Genomic DNA, 15,576 nt, shown 5'->3' on the forward strand with positions numbered 1-15,576 from the left:
CTAGAAGTCACAGTACACCTGCAGGTGTGTGCAGTCCAGCTGCCGACCCACACACCTGACTCGCGGTTGTCTGCACCTGCAGAAGAATGCCTATCAGGGTTCCTATATTGAAGTACAAATTTGACCTACTGTCATAGAGACTTCTGAGAAACATTTATTCTTTTATTTTATTTTATTTATTTGAGACAGGGTCTCTTTCTGTCGCCCAGGCTGGAGTGCAGTGGTGCGATCTTGGCTCACTGCAAGCTCTGCCTCCTGGGTTCAGGCCATTCTCCTGCCTCAGCCTCCCAAGTAGCTGAGACTACAGGAGCCCGCTACCATGCCCGGGTAATTTTTTGTATTTTTAGTAGAGACGGGGTTTCACAGTGTTACCTAGGATGGTCTCAATCTCCTGACTTCGTGATCTGCCCGCCTCAGCCTCCCAAAGTGCTGGGATTACAGGCGTGAGCCACCGCGCCCGGCCCCGTTTATTCATTTTTTTAAAGTTATGTTGGTTTTTACGTAAGAGCGCAGTTGTGTGATAAGATGGAGAAAAGTTAAGAACATGATTCTCAGTTAGAATCCCAGAAGGTAGACTTGATTGTGTGTGTGTGTGTGTGTGTGTGTGTGTGTGTGTTTTTAAGACATCCTAGGTTAAATCTGGCTTCGAATTGTGTTCATTTAGGTTGGTGAACTAAGTGCGCTTATTTCCAAAACATTTCATCTTACCTAGGGAGTGGTCAAAGGGTGGCATTAAGAGCTTGTGTTTATTATTTTATCCAACTTGTCAACTTAATCACTTTGTCTTCTTTCCTAATTAGAGTCATTATTGTGGAACTTGATCATCTCCTTATGTAGATACAGACATAATTGGTTTCTACCAACATACTGAATGGAATATAGAACATAGATTGCTGATTTGTGAGGGATCATCTGCTGAATTACCCTAATATTGATCTCTCCTGTCCACAGAGCTGGGTCTACATGAGTTAGCATTCATTAGAAGTATGAAGGTTTCCATTTTCCTGTCTTATCTGAGAAAAGCCCAAAAGGTTTATTCTCAGAGCTCACCACGATACAGTGTGGGTCACTGACACCTGTTGCTGTCTGGGGAATGTAAAGGTCTCTTTAGAGTCAAGAGATTAATTAGACTAAAAGAAGGGGGCAATTAAGGGCCTCGAGAAAGTGAAGAAATGTCCATTTCCATGCCTACATCATAGGATTCCTTGGGTAAAGAATAAACTGGTAGAGAAGGATCTGAGGCATGAAATAGTGAAGGAATGAAAGAAGGACCGTCTGAACCCATGTAGACCACTTGTGGCTACTTTGGTTTCCTTCTGGGGTCATGTTTGATGTCAACATTCAAGAGGGCATCAAATAATTATCCAACATATTGCAAGCCGTTTGCTTTTACCAAATAAGAAAAAAACTAAACACAGATAGAAGCCATGAGTATTTTTTTTTCCTAAAAAGAAGCTCAGAAGCTGGCCCCCACATGCACATACACCTTGTAAAACATGAGTCCCTGGGTTCAGTTTCATAGTATGCAGTGGGGCTGGGTCTTGGGAACAATGCTGCTGTTGTTTCTAAGCTCAAACAGCAGTCACCATCAATGGTATCTCTTTAAGGGAAATCCAGGGAAATGCTCTTGCCAGCACTGTGATTTTATTTGCTAGAGGCCAGGTGGCAATGACATGCATTGGTTCCATAGCAACATGACTGTGCTGCCAGAAAACATATAATGACTGTGACAGCCAGTGTATCCTGGGCAGGATGAGGGCAGCCCTGATACCCTCTTTTATTTCCCACCTTATCCACTCTTGCCTTTCCCCTCCTGGGGCCTGTGATATGCGGAGAATGTGGTTTTCGTAATTGTTACTATCTACTTCTGCTATTAACACTTGCCTCCTGTCCCGGTCCATCTTGGGACTTGATGAGAGAGGAGGCAATGCCTGTAGGAACGTTCTACAGGCCTCTGAATGGGTCAGCAGGGTTGGCAGCACCTGCCTGCCTTAGCAATTGAAAGGAGGTGGAGAGCCTGTGCTTTTCATCCTCCCTGTGGCACAGCGGCTCTGTCAGAATGGCCTGGTGGGGAGGATACTTCCCGTGCATCATGGTCTGCTGCTCCTGGCTGAAATGTGTGAGTAGCGACATGGAGCAATGTGAAATCCAGGGAAACAGAGTGCTCATTTAATACACTGCAGATTGAGGAGACACCTACCCGTGGAGCCTGCAATGCCAGGCCCAGTAGGACTGCACAAAGAAAGGCAATACCCATTTCTCATCTTCTGGGAGCTTGGACCAGAGAGGCAGTTTCTAATTGCAGTTTCTCTACTGATGTGTGGTTGGGGCTTTCACATTTCTGTGATGTTTTCTCATCTATACAATCCTTAATGAAAGCATTGTAAGAACTCTTAGTTTCAACAGATGCTTTTTTCCCTCTGAACTCCTGAAGCATTTTAAAAAATCTTTACCATCCATTTGACATTGCTCTTGTATTTCCTTTTTTGATATACATTGCTTTGGGGGCCTGAGTGGTTTTCTAGGTAGAGACTAAGCCCTTCAAGGATAGGAACCATGTATCTTCTTCTTCATCTTCTTAAAAAGAATTCTCTAATGCTCACAACTAAGCTCTGCGGATAGTAACCATGACATTAATATTTGTTCATGACAACGTTGTATTCTCACCCTATCTCCCAAGGAAATTCTGAGGCAAGTGTGTAAATATATTGAAAATGTTGTTCAGTTCTTCAAAGAAAAGGTAAACTCAAGAAATTATTTTCCTAATGTGGTTTTCTTTTTAATGTAGATATAAAGTCACAAGGTAAGAATATCTAAAAGCTTCATATTTCCTCATCTTCCTCTTTGTGGCTACTGACCATAGCATATACCCCTGGGTTTTATACTGGCACCAAAATAATCCTTTTTCTCACCTCACTCCCAATATTCACTGTATTGAATTTGTCTTGGGGTCGAGACTTCTCAGTCTAGCAATTTTTTTGAACAATTAAGTAAGAGATAGGAGGGATTTTTTCCATTAAGATGACAGATAGATTAGGTTTGATAGATAAGGATAGTGATTCCTAATTTGGTTTTGAGGTCTGCTTAGGGGAGGGAAGGTTTTTATCTTATGAAAACTTTTATCTTACAAGAGTTCTCTTCCCGTCCCAAGTTCCGAGCCCACTGAGAAATAAGACAAGAGTATTGAGGCCGACGGGGGCCAGAATGCTGCTGTGTGACTGAGGGCAATGTGCTAACTTGCCACCTACCTGTTCCCCAGTCTAGCTTGGTCGCAGGCCACCTGCAGGAAAGTTTTGAGTCTACAGGCACCTGTCTGTGTGAAGAGGCCCAAATCCCTGCTAACCCTGCTCAAAATTTTATAGATTAACCCTATCCAAGGAGAGGGGCATAGACCGTGTTGGCTTTAGCACCAGCCGGGTTACTCATTCTACACCCTTGAGGAAGAAAAGGTTGGAGCAAGAGGTCAGAGGGTGTAAGGGAAATCCTCCCCCGTAGAAAGCTGGGGTGGGGCGTGGTGTTTCCTTCCTGCTCTGACCATGTTTCTGTTCCCTGCACACCATCAGGCCTACCCGCCCCCAGCTCACTCAAGCCTTCTTACCTGTTGTGTTTTCTTCATGGCGCTTGGGCTTCTGCATCCGACTGCGGGTTTATTGTTAGTCTCCTCTATTAGAATGTTAGCTCAGTGAAAGCAAAAGCCTTGTCAGTCTCATGGACTGCATGTATCTCAGTATTTAAAACTGTGTCAAGCACATAGGAGGCATTTGATCAACATTTGTTGAATGAATAAACGCATAGATGTTGTTTGATGCCTCTGCTCACACTCTTTAATTACCTGGAAATCCCTGGTGCCCTGTCTTGTCTGGCAAGCCTATAAGAGCTAGTTCAGTGATCGTGGTCTCTTCTTGCTCTGTATGTGGCTCATCAGTTGGCAGTAGTTGGCATGTGTGTATGTGTGTGCTCTCATGTAGGTGAGCGTGCACATGTGCATCTTTGTGTGCATGTGTGTGTACCTACATACCTGTGTCCTTTTGTGCATATGTATGTGTATGTACTTCTGTTCTCTCTCTCTCTGGCTCTGTAGTACTTCACTTATTTGTTTCCATATCTATTACCCTTACTAGACTGCAAATGCCTGAAGAACTGGGGAACCTGTTAATCCTTCTTGTTCCTCTAATATCTGCCATGTAGTAAGTGCTCAGTAGATGATAATATTAGCATTCTAAGCACTTACAACATGCCCAGTACTGCTTTATCTTAAAATTTAAATTTAAGATTTAAAATTTAAAATAACTTTTATGTATCTTGCATATATTAACTTGTATAATTCTCACAACAACCTTACAAGATACATTTTAAACTCTCATTTTGTGGATAAGGAAACTGGGGACATAAAGAGGTCACGTGGCTGGCCCACAGTCTCACAGCTAGCCTGACTCCATAGCTTTTATTCTGTGCTACTATATTTGTGTGAATAAATAAATGACTGAATGAGAATTTTAGAAGCCCAGACCAAAATCATTAAGTAGACCTAAAGACACTAGGGTCAACACAAATAAGTAAAAATGATGAGCCATGGTTGACATACAATCAAGGTCATGGCTAAAATAAAGTCACAGATGAATAGCTAATGCCTTCTTGTAGCCATTGCACTGAATTCCTGATTATCCATGCCTCCAGAGTGGTATTGGTTAATGCAAATGGATAATTGTCATTACATATTGGGAATTATTTCCTAGTGGGAAAATATCAAGTCATCAGTTATGAGTTAAACAGCTACTGCTTGCAAGGCTCACAACTCAATTTTTGGGAAAATGGTGAGGGAGAAAGGAAAATGTGAGTTGGAGCGTGAAAAGGTAAGCCCTGAAAGTACAAGCCAAGGTCACTATCTTCAAGAGGCTCCTGTCTCATTAAGTGGCAAGGAGTGAGTAAATGTGACATTAAGGCAATTAAAAGATATTGAGGGTAGTAAATATAAAGCCTATCATGAGGCATTGTTAGACATGATTCATTACCAAATGGTAATAATAGAGAAAATAAAAGCTATTATATTAGTCAGGATAGGATAAGCTTTTGTTGCAGAAATGATCAACCCTAAACTTTCAGTAGCTTAGCAAAATAAAAGTTTATTTCTCATTCATGCAGTGACCGCTGTGGATGCGATATCTCTCCAGGACAACTGTCCTCTATGCATAACTCCATGATGCAGTCTGCTTTGATCTTTTTATCCAGCCATCTCGGGGCCTCTTTCATGATCACTGGAAGAGAGAAAAATTGGAAAATTGCACCAGCAATTAAATGCTTCAAAGCTTTGGCCTAGAAGGGACACTTGTCACCTGCTATGTCCTAAGCATGACTTTTAGCCTTTTATATAACTCACATCATCCCAGTCCTCTCACACAGCACACGGTAAATGCTCGATGAATGTATAGGGTAAAAGAATGGATGAACATAAGAATGCATTGTGACTCGCTCCTGATAGTGTTGAAGCAGTAATATACCTGGCAGCCCCCAAAGCCCAGGCTTGGAACAATCAGATCTGGCTCAAAAATATTTACTAGGCCGGGCGCGGTGGCTCAAGCCTGTAATCCCAGCACTTTGGGAGGCCGAGACGGGTGGATCGCGAGGTCAGGAGATCGAGACCATCCTGGCTAACACGGCGAAACCCCGTCTCTACTAAAAAATACAAAAAACTAGCCGGGTGAGGTGGCGGGCGCCTGTAGTCCCAGCTACTTGGGAGGCTGAGGCAGGAGAATGGCGTAAACCCGGGAGGCGGAGCTTGCAGTGAGCTGAGATCCGGCCACTGCACTCCAGCCTGGGCGACAGAGCGAGACTCCGTCTCAAAAAAAAAAAAAAAAAAAAAAAAAAAAAAAAAAAAAAAAATTTACTAACATTGAAAGAGCATTAATAAAAATAACAACATAGTTAACATTAATTAGCTATGGTGATTGGACAGTCATAAGGACACGGGCAAATTAAACTCCATTTAGCAGGTGGCTAAACTTATATTAAAGCCCTGGCCTGCCAGACATTGGCCTTGTCTTAGACACATCACTGCCTAACAGTCCACAGCTCAACTCACAGTTCACGAGTTATCTGGTCCCATCTTGTCTTTCTAACCTTGTTCCTCCTGAATGAAATGGAGACCATTATGCTTGCTAAAAATTAAGAAGCTTTATTAAGGCAAAGTTAACCTGTCCGGGATGCTCCCATGATTCCATCCCAGGTGTACAGACCACCTTATACCATCCCTCTCGTGCATCCACTTCTCTCATGCTTTCATCTTTCATCTGGGGTCCTGGTGAACAGACCACAATTCAGCTCCAGATCAATGAAGAGGGGCTTCCAGACAGGGACCACACATATGCTGAGCAAAACACAGCAACCGAACATGTAAAGTAAGTGGGAAGCTCCATGTGGGACTCAATGTGGAGAATGGAAAACTCATAGAGAGAAAGAGGGAGACTGCCTTGGACAGGGAGATAGGGGTCACACCACATGTGTCAGACCAAAGAATGAGGACCCCTCAACCACATTCGCTGCGTGTGTATTATATGGTGAAGAGAAACCTGCCTGCCAGGAGGATCGAGTCCCAGCCACTGACAGATTCCCAGGACATGGTGCTTGTTGTTGGTGTATGGTTTGTGGGTGGTGGTGGTGGGGAGGGAGGAGTGGTCACTGTGTAAATAGGCAGTGCTGTGGGGAGGGGTCCTGAACTGGGGGTTGGCAGTCACTGGAGATTTTTTAACAAGTTGGGGATGTGACCAACCATGTTTTAGTGAGATGAACTTTACAGCTGTGTCCATAGCCCGTGAGATGGTGGAGAAAACAGAGTCTAGGGTCCCAGAGGGAAGGCAGTTGCAGGTATAAGGAGATAAGGTTTTGAGAACTACCGTGGGCGTGTTATAAAGGGACAGACGTGGGGAACACTACAAAGAAAGAGTTGAACAAACTGAGCAACTGTTTGGATATAAGAAACAAGGAGGCCGGGCGCGGTGGCTCACGCCTGTAATCCCAGCACTTTGGGAGGCCGAGGCGGGTGGATCACAAGGTCAGGAGATCGAGACCACGGTGAAACCCCGTCTCTACTAAAATACAAAAAATTAGCTGGGCACGGTGGCGGGCGCCTGTAGTCCCAGCTACTCAGGGGGCTGAGGCAGGAGAATGGCATGAACCTGGAAGGCGGAGCTTGCAGTGAGCTGAGATTGTGCCACCGCCCTCCAGCCTGGGGGACAGAGCGAGACTCCGTCTCAATAAAAAAAAAAAAAAGAAAGAAACAAGGAAAGGAATGGAGTCAGAGATAACCCAATTTTTGAGCCCAGGTGGCTACTGAAAGTGTCCTGTATTGTAGTTTGTGGATATTGTTGTCGTTATTACTATTATTATTTTGATACGGTGCCTCACTCTGTCGCCAGGTTGGAGTGCAGTGCCGCAATCTTGGCTCACTGCAACCTCTGCCTCCTGAGTTCAAGCGATTCTTCTGCCACAGCCTCCCAAGTAGCTGGGATTACAGGCTCCCACCACCACGCCTGGGTAATATTTTGTATTTTTAGTAGAGGTGGAGTTTCACCATGTTGGCCAGGCTGGTCTCAATCTCTTGACCTCATGATCTGCCCGCCTTGGCCTCCCAAAGTGCTGTGGATATTATTTTAATAACGGTGTCATCCCATGAGATAGACAGCCGGTGGCAGAACCGAGGGATTGCCTGGGACCCAGATCTGCCCACTGTGAGTATCTGAGTTGCCGTAACCCCACATCCCTTCCTTCGAGTCCTCCCTCCCCAAGGTTTAGGATCAAATCTTAAATCAGCAGCAAAACTGCCAGGCTGAAATTTCATCTCCGTCCTGGCCCTCTAGTGGAGATAAAATGGTTTAAATGTGGGCAAGAAAGTAAAACGGAATATGTGGTTGCCTAGTCTAGCTATTGATAAGAGAGGGCTCACCATCCACCCATGAGAACCGTCTCTCTGCTGCTGGTGTGCCTCGCTGTCAGACGCAGCCTCCCTATGGCTCTGGAACATGAGGGGTAATGTCTTGCCGGTTGGTAAAATTCTTGCAAGCTGACAGTCTTTTTTTTTTTTTTTTTTTTTTTTTAAACTCCACAAGGCCACTGCATATTACGTCCTTGGTCTTTGTGATCCAACGAGAGGGAGTCAGTTTTGATTTGGGAGAAAGGAGGAAGAAGACTGTTTGATGGGTGAGAGGAGGAATGTATTGCATTCCCATTTTGCTTTCTGGGGCTGGCTTGTCGTGTCACTTTTCATAGCTGCTAGGCTCTAGTGGTAGAAGAGAGGCTAATGAGAGAAGCCACGGCCGTGTGCAGCTTGCGCACAGCGACTCTTCAGCTCCAAGCAATCAGTGAGCTCCTGATCTCCCTGGGATTCAGGGGTGCCCCAGCCCCAAATCTTTTTTCCCTGCATTTAGGCTAGAACTGGAAAGATGCTGCTGGGAGAGAAGAGAATTCCTGACATCCTGCCTTTCTTGTCTGCTTTCTGCTTGGGTCTGTGGAGCGGCCACCTCTGGGCAGAGGTGCAGGAAGTGTGACAGAACAGGAAAGCTTTGAAGTCACTGTCTCCCTCCCTCCCACGCCCTAGGCTACCCTTGCTGGTCAGAACCTCCTGCTTACTCTAGTGGACAGACACCTGAGTTGCTGCTCTTGATGAAGGTTCTCCCACTTCTTCAAACCAGCAAGGCATAGGACCCCACTTGACTTGGAAGATACGTGGTGCTCTTGATCATTTCAATCCCTTTTACATCCCCGTAATATCACCGTGGCCTGTTAGATTGATTTGTGAGTAAGATTCCTTGCAAATAGCAAGATGATTGGAAGCCGCTGTCTTTTCCGGGGGAGGTGCATATTTAAACGGACAGGCTAAGCTATTTATAGATTGTAACGTATTGTGTTGCAGGGAAAAGGTGGAAGTCAACAGTACTGTTCTGTTCCCTGTTTCCTATAGTTTCAAGCCTATTTTCTTGCTAGTCCTGGAGACTTTAAACATTTAGAATCTCCAGTGATATCTATATTCTTTTGATGTACTTTGTGTAGAAACTCAAGCAGGAACAGGCTTTAGAGTCAGCTAACCAAAGAATCTTGGGGCTTTTGATCACTTTCCATTAGCACAAACAGTAATCTCTGCCCTGTTGGATTTTGTTTGAAAGGACATTTGCTGTTTAATGAATATAAACATGTTGCTGAGTTTTTAATATGTCTTCTCAACTCAGGAGCTGAAAAATGCATACACGTAGAAGGCGTAGAAGGGATTCTGCGTGCCCCAATCATTTTCCTAGCTGTTGACTGAACTTTTGAAATGTGCTTTGCACAAGAACAGATACTGAACAGATATTTTACTTAGAAAGCCTTCCGTTCCAATGGTGATTCCCAGGGGTCACTCAGCCACATCTTACTAAATAATATTTGGTCAAAAGAGAAATGCGAGTGCAAGAAGGACATGTGATCACAGCCACTAACAAATTCCTAGAAAGTGCTGCTTGTTGTCATTTCTGGTTAGGAGGTGATGGTGATGGCAGGCAGAGGGTCTAAGCCACTCTCCTGTCTCTCTTTTAATGTATATTCTTCTGTTGCTGTAGCTCCTGGCATTGGCTCTCACCCTCACTTGCGGGAGGGAGGGAATGACTGTTTGTTGCTGTTGGTGTCTGAAAATCTGTGGGCAGAACTTTTAGAAAAAGCAGACCACAGAGCCTGCTATATATTTTGTTCAGCCCATTCTATTTCTCTTCACTTTTCAACCGATTGGGAGAAAATAAAAGGGCCTGCATTCTAAAGTTGTCTTTATCTTTAGAAGAGAATACCTTTTATAAATGCTTAGAACTTGGAGATGCTGTTGTTTTTATTCAGTATTTGAAATGCTAAGTATGCTGACACTGTCCTGGGAGTGCGGCCCCTCATTGAGAGAGAGCAGTAGACACAGCAATGACTTGGCTTTTAATTGGAAATGCCCTACTCTTATTAGAGCTGAGGGGTGATTTGAGATGTTCCTGTTTTCACATTCAGCTATTTCCTGGTTCTGTGATCGTAATAAATTCCATAGCTCCAAAACGTTAGAGCAAATTGTGTCTTCTGTAGGAGTTATTTACGGATACTGAAACAAATGGTGCTTTCTGAGGAAGAAGAACTGTGTGTGAAAACTATGTGGTAAAGCCTTTCATATCTGCCCTAGTGGCAGAACTTCTGAGGAGCTGGCTTTGAGGGTAATGATATCTTTATCGCCCTGATGCTGAATGGAGGGGAGGCCTTTGTGTGTTCTCTTGCCAACTAACACCTGGCTGCCTCAGGGCATCCTGCCTGGTAATTAAACCCATGAGTATGTACAAAGATTAGGGAGACCATTTGAAGAGAAAGATGGGGGCTGGAGAGGCGAGGTTAGAGTCTTGCCATTATAAGCTTAGGTGCAGAAGCAAGCCAAGCTACCTGGAAGGCCACCTCATGGCAAAGACACCCGCTAAGGCAGGGCGGTGGCCTGGGACTGGCCATCAGTCACTTCCTGCTCATTCTCCTCAGGACTGAGGACTGTCGTCTTCAGTCTTCCCCAGTCTCGCTTATCTTCCTCCCGCTTCCTGAAGGAAATATCCTTTTGCAATGGATAGATTATCAACTTGAATTTTTAGCAAGCAGGCTGGAGGTTTTGGAAGTTTTAGAGACATGGCTGGTCTTGAATTCCTGGGCTCAGGCAATCCTCTCACCTCGGCTTCCCAAAGTGCTAGAAGTACAGGTGTGAGAAGTTTTTGGAGGTTTCAGACTTGCTGCTAGGCTGATTCTGAGGGAGAAAAGACCGATGCTATTCAGAAGGTTGTGGACTTCTGAAGAATGGAAACTGGGCACCCTGAAGGAAGTGTATGTCAATCCTAGTCCTGCAGCTAGTGTGGCTCAAGTTTATTCCCTTAAATGTCTATTGTGTTAAAACATGAAAAGGGTTTAGATATACTTCCACATCTTTGCAGTTGTCGGCTGTCTGGCCATTTATAAGGGGAAGGGAAGAGTGAAGCAGTAGCCCCATTAATTCCCATGCGTGGTGTCTACTGTTTGAATCCTGGAAATCAGGATGATTTTATTCACGTGTTAATGCCCTCTAGTGGCCAGCGAGGTACCCTCTAAGCAGGACTTTCCCCAGCTTCCACCCTTCCTATCCCTAACTAAATTAAGCACCCACTTAACAGTAGTTGAGTATGTGTCATATCAAGTCTGTATTTTCTTACTAAGATTCGTCTACCACGTGGGGAAAAAAAAATCAAAAGCTTTGTTACAGTTCAAAGAACGTAGTGCTGTTGCTACATCAAATGAGGATAAATCTTCCATCTGTAGCAATCTGTATTATAAGTCTACTGGATGTGACAGAAAACTCTTTAAAACTTTGATGCACATATTTTCACAGCCAACCGATTTCATTAAAGTGGGAGAAGTGTACTATTGGCAAGCAGTTTTTCTGCTGACTTCCCACCCATAAATAGACAAGCTTTATAAAAAGACAAAATCTTCCCAGATCTGTTTGGTTGGCCAAGGTGACATTTGTTTTCCTCCCTCAGAAGGTTAGTAAAATTAAACTTCTGCTTTCTGTATACCTTTACTGTATTTTTATTTCTATTTATTTATTTATTGAGACAGGGTCTCACTCTGTCACCCAGGCTGGAGTGCAGTGGTGCACTCACAGCTCACTGCAGCCTCGACCTCCTGGGGCTCAAGCAGTCCTCCCACCTCAGCCTCCCAAGTAGCTTGGGACTACAAGTGTGTGCCACCATGACCAGCTAATTTTTGTATTTTTGGTAGAGATGGGGTTTTACTATGTTTCTCTGGCTGGTCTCGAACTCCTGGACTCAAGTGATTCTCCCACCTCGGCTTCCCACAGTGCTAGGTGTGAGTCACTGTGGCTGGCCCTAGTTTTATATAGTTAAAGCATTATTCACTCACAGTGATCTTTGAATGAGTTATGTAAGTTATGTTTGTTTTCTCATACTTTGTTTTCCTAGTCAGTTCAACCAGTCAAGTATGAGATGAGTGGCTGCTGTGAGCCTGATCAAGTGGGTTGGAATCCACTGGGAATACTGTTAAAATGCAGGTTCTGATCCTGGCGGTCTGAGATGGGGTCTGAGATGCTGCTGGTCCCAGGACCACACTTCGAGGAGCAAGTTGCTAGGAGCCATATTTGATTTTCAAAAATCCTATGATCTGAAAAGGAACTAGGAAAAGTATACAAATAAATACGGCATAAGACAGAGGCAATAAACTGTGTATAAAAGTAAAACATGCTTCAGAGGGTTAAAGATAGAAGTGATCACTTCTGATTGGGAAAATCAGGCCAGTTTCCACAGAGAAGGTGATTTGGGAATTGGATTTTAGTTTGCAACAGGGATCGGGGGGAGGTGTGTGAGGGCCATTGAGACCAGAGACACAGATTCTGGAAAGTGAAGAGTACATTCTGGGAACTAGGGGCTGTCCGTATGCCTGTGATGGGGAAAAGTGGGAGATAACAGTTGGGAAGGTAAGTGGAAGCCATATTGTAGACTGTCAGACAGTCTGGGATGGAAACTCTGGACTTAATTCAGGAAGCAAAGAGGAACCAGCAACAAGAGATTTTGAAACGAGAAAGAAGATTGAAACTGCAGTTTAGAAAGATTCATCTGGCATGTGTATGTAGGATAGACGGGAGTGGGGAATGACAGCCCATTCCAAGAGAAGGAGTAATAGATAGGACAGATAGCATGATTACTCTTAGCAATTGGGAAAATAGAGAATAGATGCGATACAGAGAGAGAAGGATCAGAAGGTATCCAGGGGCTGTCAGGGTTTCAGTCCTGTGATTACAGAATTACCATAAATAGGACAGTCAGAAAGAGCTATCGAATACTTTTGAATGGAAAAATGACCTGAATGAATGCACAAATGTCACCTCCAAAAGACCTTCCTTGTCCATCCTCCCTAACATAGTATGCCAGTCTTCTTACCCTGCCTTGCTATTTTCATGACACTTTTTACTGTCTGACATTAAAAGGATGGCAAGAAAAACAGGGAGGCCAGGTAAGAAACCTGTAGTTGACATGATAGAAAATGATAGTGGTTTGGGCTTGAATGGTGGCAGTGACATCAGAGAGAGGTAGCTGGGTTCAAGATACAGCTCGATGGTATCCGGTATATTCTCATTATTGCACATCCAGTCTCAGCTGTTTGCATCTTGCAAAATTCTATACCCAGTAAACCATAAATTCCCCATTCCCCATCCCCCTCCCCCCTGGGAATCACCATTCTACTTTCTGTCTCTATGAATTTGACTACTCTAGGGACCTCCTGTAAGTAGAATCACACAGGATTTGTCCTTTTGTGACTTTTTGTTTAGCACAATGTCCTCAAGGTCATCCATGGTGTAACATGTGTCAGAATTTCCTCTTTTAAGGCTGATGAATATTCCCCTCTTGTATATATCACATTTTGTCTATTCATTCATCTGTCCATAAACAGTTGGGTTGTTTCCGCCTTTTGGTTACTGTGAATAATGCTGCTATGAATGTGGGTGTACAAATTTGAGGTTCTCCTTTCAGTTCCTTTGGGTATATACCCGGAAATGGAATTGCTGGATCACATGGCAATTCTATTTTTAATTTTTGTAGGAACTGCTGTATCGTTTTCCACAGTGGCTGCACCACTTTGCATTTCTACCAACAGTGCACAACAGTTCCAGTTTCTCCATATCCTCACCAACAGTTGTTATTTTTTGGTTAAAACATTTTTTTTCATAGTAGCCATCCTAATAGGTCGGAGGTTTGAGACTTTTTTTTAGGGGATATTTCAGATAGACAGTTGAGTCTTCGGGCCTGCAGCTCAAGAAGTCTGGGCCTGATTTATACCATAGAAATTCACATTTATGCCATCCTTTATCCTTTCAATGAATTTTTTGATCAGTTTGACTGTAAGCATTTAAGGATTTAGAGATTTCTATTAAACCATCAGATTTGTACTTAAATTATTTAATCTCAAAGACATTTGAAATAATATATACATTAATTTAGACATATTGCTTTCTTACACTTTCATATTATATGAAATAATTTTACTTACAACTTTTATCTACTATATCAGTATCTTCCTCATCTTTTGAACTACTTTGCCGTTCATGTAATACCATTCTTCAAAGCACATCATCTTGACGTTCATCTAGTCTGTGTTTGATGCTGTTACCAGAAATTTCATCCTAAGCCGCAAGTGCCCATTGCTGTATTCATTGGTTACATTTGTTAAGACCCATTGGCCAAAACAAGACATATAGCCAAGCCCACAGTTAATGTGAGCATGGCTTCAGGGAGGCATCGTACTGTGGGGACCATTATTGTAACAATATCCTAAACTATATTATTAAGAGATGTTTTTCTTCATTCTTCCTGTGAGTGTATTTTCATGAACTCTGCAACTTAACCACTTACTGTGTTGCTTTAAAAAGTAATCTTTAAAATGCTTTTTTATTTATAGTGACATCCAGTGCTTGCAACTAGGAAAGTCATACTTCCAAGAATAATTACTAGTCAAATTTGTTTTCTTCCATTAAAAACCAAAAGGAAAAACAGTTCTGTTAGGTGGCTGTTATAAACATATAAACATGCCAAACTGGCATTTATCAAGGTAGTTTTAAGGTAATATGTCTTCCATAAAGACTACTTTATTTAAGAGACCAATAAATAAAATGATAAACTTCATAAGAACTCAAAAATTAGGGGTACTTAGGCTTTTCTGAGGGCTCTCTGGAGAAAAACTACCTCATATTACCTTACCTTTTATTCAGGCATATGTAACAATTATAAATTTGACTTTGGAGACTTTAGTAAAAGAAAAAGCTTCTATATAGTAAAAGCCCTTAAACACTAACATGGTGATTGAGCCCATTGCTCATAAATGTTTGCTAAGAAAAACGCTCGTCTGGCATATTCAAAGGTCAGTCTTTCCTAGAGGCATGAGGGAACCTTTCAGGGTTCCTTTGGACATTGCAGTGCTGTGGTTGGGTGATGCCTTTTACCCATCTGTTTATCCATTTATTTATTCGTTAACTTCACACACCTTCTATAGTGTAGAGAATTTCTAAATACCATATATTAGAAAATCTTTATTTTATGAGTTTGGCCAGCAAGGGCAGGAATAGCAACAGATTAAATTAAACCAAAAAGTTTTGCGTTACTGAAAAAATTGGACAAATTCATATTAAAAGTTCCTAACCAAAAATCTCACAAATATGATGCAGTAATTGAAATCCATCATATTCTAAGGCTTAAAGCATGATGATCTGCTTCTACAGTGATAATTTGGGTAAGAAGGACAGTGTTCTAAAAAAGCAGCCTTAATATATAACTCGGAGGAGTATATATATTTTGGTCACTGGCCATTTGTCTGTCCATCCATCCATCTGTCCATTCATCCATCCATCTATACATACATCCCTACATCGTTTGGTTTATTTCACTAGTGTCAACTAGTTACATGGAGTTGAATGATGTTATCAATAATCATTGGCATGCCCTTTACTCTCTTAGCACAGAAGAGAAATAGGTAAAAGGAAGTACTGAAAAAATGTTTTCCCCTCTTGCT

The 15,576-nt window shown here is 42.8% G+C and overlaps 1 protein-coding gene across 2 annotated transcripts in view; it reads left to right on the forward strand.

Annotated features, from left to right (window-relative positions):
• The window catches only part of ATXN1 (ataxin 1), a 461,092-nt gene that overhangs the window by 240,119 nt on the left and 205,397 nt on the right, over positions 1-15,576 (forward strand). The window lies entirely within an intron of this gene.

Source organism: Rhinopithecus bieti, unplaced genomic scaffold (assembly GCF_001698545.2).
Source record: "Rhinopithecus bieti isolate Rb0 unplaced genomic scaffold, ASM169854v2 scaffold_16601, whole genome shotgun sequence".
NCBI classification, from domain to species: Eukaryota; Metazoa; Chordata; class Mammalia; order Primates; family Cercopithecidae; genus Rhinopithecus; species Rhinopithecus bieti.